Consider the following 4222-nt stretch of genomic DNA (forward strand, 5'->3'; position numbering starts at 1 on the left):
CCACGACGGTCAGCTCCACATTATGTGTGTTGTTGCTATTTAGTTGCTCTGTCATGTCCGACTCTTGCGACCCCATAGACTGTAGCCCTCCAGGCTCCTCTGTCCATGGGATTCTCCAGGCAGGAATACAGGAGCGGGTTGTCATTTCCTCCTCCAGAGGATCTTCCCGACCCAGGGATTGAACCCATGTCTCCTGCATTGGCAGGTGGGTTCTTTACCACTCGCACCACCTGGGAAGTATGAGTATCTTACCGTGTGTGTGTGTGTGTGTGTGTGTGTGTGTATGAGTATCTTACCGTGTGTGTGTGTGTGTGTGTGTATGAGTATCTTACCGTGTGTGTGTGTATGAGTATCTTACCGTGTGTGTGTGTGTGTGTGTGTATGAGTATCTTACCGTGTGTGTGTGTGTGTCGGCTGGTCACACAAAGGTGACAGCTGGAGGTGCAGTGACCTTTCCAGTGCAGGTCCTGGCTGTGGGGCCACACGTGACCGCGTTGTGCAGAGGGGCAGGTGGGTTCTCGGGAGCCCCTCACCCAGCGAGAGACCCTGCGGCTCGCCCTGAGCCCCAGGCGGAGGGCCAGGCTGGCCGCTGGCCGCTGGCTGCTGGGTCACAGGCTCACAGTGGGGATGCGGGGGCTCGGGGTCTCACAGAGGGGGTACAGGCAAGGCGGACTGGAACCCCACTGCTCTTGGCTACTTCCCACTCCACTCAGCCACCTCCCCAGGAGCGGAGGGCTGCAAATCTGGACACTTCTACCGGGTGGCCTGGGGGTGGGGGCAGGGGCTTGTTCTGGACAGAGGAGACGATGCCAGCGGAGGGTGGATCAGCCAGACAGTCGGACCTGTTCTTGGAACTTCTGCTGAGGGGCTTCATCTTGAGGGGAAGGGGGCTGCCGGCCCTCGGTCCCTGCTGTCTCCTGACTGAGCACACCTGCCCAACCACGGCTTCCGCCGCGTGGATGCCACTGGGAGTTGAGAGGCAGGGAGGCAAGTGCGGGTGAGTCCACAGCCTCTGCCCCGATCCAGAGCCGGGAACCACCCCCAGGGGAAGGGTCACTCCAGGAAGACGCTCCGATGCCATCTCTAGGAGGCTCTGAGCTGGCTGTGGACAGGCGGCCTGCGGGCCCCAGACGTCAGGGGGCCCTTTGTCCCTTCGTCGGCTGGCGAGGCAGCCCTCGGGCTCAGCTGGTCCTCTCTCTCCTGCACTGGACCCAGCGGTCATGTGTCCCCTGCCCGAGGACGTGACGTGGGCGTGGCCCAGCGAGATGCGGATGCAGGTTAGGAAGCAGATGCAGCGTCTCTGTGCGCCCAGGCCTGGCTGGGGGCTCCTCCCGTGTTTTCTGCTATGCTCCCCCCGGCACAAGCCAGCTCCCCATGTACATGCAGGACAGTTTCGGGGCCTCGCTGACCCAGAAGGGGTCCCCCCGACCCTGATCACCGCTGGGGTGGAGCTTCCGGTGGGCCCAGCGCCTGCCAGAGGCCCCCCACCCTCTTCCCCTCTCACCCACTCCCCTCCTCCCCTCCCCACCTCTGCTCGAGCTCAGTGGACCAGACTTCCTGGCCACAGGGTCAGTTACAGCTGGGTCAGGACAGCGGGTGTGGAGGAGGACCAGCAGCCAGCCTGGCCCTCCGCCTGGGGCTCAGGGCGAGCCCCAGGGTCTCTCGCTGGGTGAGGGGCTCCCGAGCACCCACCTGCCCCTCTGCACAACGCGGTCACGTGCTGCCCCACAGCCAGGCCCCGCACCGGAAAGGTCACTGCACCTCCAGCTGTCACCCTTGTGTGACCAGCCGTCACCCACGCGTCGCAGGCCAGGCTCCACCTGCCAATGCAGGAGACATGGGTTCAATCCCTGAGTCGGGAAGATCCCCTGGAGGAGGAAATGACAACCCGCTCCTGTATTCCTGCCTGGAGAATCCCATGGACAGAGGAGCCTGGCGGGCTACATTCTATGGGGTCGCAAGAGTTGGACATGACAGAGCAACTAAATAGCAACAACACACATAATGTGGAGCTGACCGTCGTGGCCGTCTGGAAGTGTCCCACTCAGGGGCGTCACGTGTGTTCAACCCCGATGAGTGCCCATCACCACGTCCAGAATGGTCTCGTGCTCCCGCTGGAAATCTGTGCAGAGCCCTCGTCCCCCAGCTGCCCCTCACACACTGAAGGTCTCAGAGGCTCTGGCCGGCCAGCGGGTATGAGACAGGGGCTGTGACCTGGCTTGCAGGGTCCTTGTCCGAGGGGCTGACCCCTCCTCTGGTGAGCCTGGCTGGTTCAAGGGGGCGGCCACCCCGTTTCTGCGGTCTGGCCCGGGAGGTGGGGGGTTCACCTTCCTCCACGGAGTGGTTGTCGTCAGCCGGGCATTTGTTCCGGGCCACCCCGACACAGGGCGGTCTGCCTGCTGGACCGGATCTCAGATGGCAGAGGCTCCCAGAATTTTTATTATTTATTTTTTTTAACCACTTTATTGAAATATAGTCAACCCGTAAAAGCTGTACTTTTCACATTGAGCTATACAACTCAATGAGTTTGGGGTGAAGTATGCACATATGAAATGAGAACCATGACCTCCCCAAACGGCCTCCCTGCACCTTTAACCATAGCAGAAAGTCAGCACTCTGCTTGAAACACAGGGGGTACCCGAGAACAAATTTAAGTATGTTTAGTAAAGATAAAAGGCTGCTCAGGTTGACGGAAACAGCAACTGAAAAGGTTGTCATGAAGTGATCGGATGCATTGTCTGTAACAATTACATAAACAGATTCACTTCAGCGCAGTTTGGTAAACAGTCTTTTAGGGAGGGATAAAGTCTTCCACACTGAATGGCCTGAGTATCTATGAATACGCTTGATCCATTTCCTTGGAAATCAGTTGTACCTTCCACTTCCTGTTAGTATCAGGGACTCTGCCTTATTCTGGCTCGATCCTTCCCAGTTCTATCTTCAGAAGAATTAGTTACTGAAAGACCCAGCCCTCACTTTTTCCAGGTGACTGAAGGAAGTGGTATATCAGTGTTCATAATAACAGAATGGCTGCTGCACTTGCATGTGTTCACAGAACGCCCCTTCCCAGAATAGCTACTCAGCAACGTGAGAAGGGCTGTTTTTCATCCACCTTTGACCAAGAGATATTACCTGGCGGAGCCACAAAATACTCTTCCACAACTCGGTGGGAGTTTTGTAGTAGTTCTTCAGCACAGCTGCCTTCTACCACATTGTCAGACCTCAAGTACAGATATCTGTCCTCCAAGACTGATTCCATGGGCTCCACTGCGTCGGTGTTCACCGCACGGAGCCGGTCGGCGAAGGCGATGGCTTTCTCCAGCCGGGCCACGGCCTCCTGGCTGCCGAAGTCCACCAGCGATAGCCTCTCCAGGTGCTGGATCAGCTCGCCCGTGACCCGACCACTTCCCCGAGGATCCGCCTTGGAGGTGAAGCCCCAGCGCCCGCGCGCCGCAGCCCGAAGACCCAGGTACGCAGCCCGCGCCCACATTTCACTCCGCCTCGGCCACCATAGCGCAGCCTCTCCTCCCAGACTTTTTATAGTTTTACATTTTCCTCAGCAAAACTTTCTGTCCAAGTGGAACCCATGAAACCAGGATGCATACGTTGGAGAGAATCAGAGACGCTCCTGAGGGGGAACAGGGTGAGGTCTCCCCAAGATGTGAGGACCCCACAAGGGCAGGGGGCCTTGGGGAGCAGGGGAGAGCATCCCCACAGCATGGTGGTGTGGAGGTTGGGGTTAGCAGGTATCAGGTTTTGTATATAGAAAGGAAAAGCAATCAGGCTGTACTGTACAGCAGAGAGAACTGTGTTCAATATTGTGTAATAAAACATAAAGGAAAAGAGTGTGTATACATATATACACACACGCACACACATACACACATGCACACACATATACACACATGTGTGCACACACGCGTGCATGCGCGCACACACAGGCACATATACACACATGCGTGCACACGTGTGCACACACACATACACACATATACACACATGTGTGCACACACGCGCGCATGCACACACACAGGCACATATACACACATGCGCACGCACACAATACACACACGCACACACATGCATGCACACATACACATGGGCACACACGCACGCACACACACATAAAATTTGCTCCTAGACCCCCTCGGAAGGGCCACCGCTCTCTGCCGGGGGCCCGCACCCTTGAAGACGGTCCTCATCACGCCCTCCTCCGGGGGTT

At 57.5% G+C, this 4222-nt stretch overlaps 1 pseudogene; it reads right to left on the reverse strand.

Moving 5' to 3' along the window:
• Window positions 1-3075: 3075 nt before the first annotated feature.
• On the reverse strand, window positions 3076-3490 carry LOC129547693 (glutamyl-tRNA(Gln) amidotransferase subunit C, mitochondrial pseudogene; annotated as a pseudogene).
• Between the last annotated feature and the right edge of the window lie 732 nt (window positions 3491-4222).

The sequence above is a fragment of the Moschus berezovskii genome, chromosome 24 (assembly GCF_049115385.1).
Source record: "Moschus berezovskii isolate FMDL1 chromosome 24, NW_MosBer_1.0, whole genome shotgun sequence".
NCBI lineage: Eukaryota > Metazoa > Chordata > Mammalia > Artiodactyla > Moschidae > Moschus > Moschus berezovskii.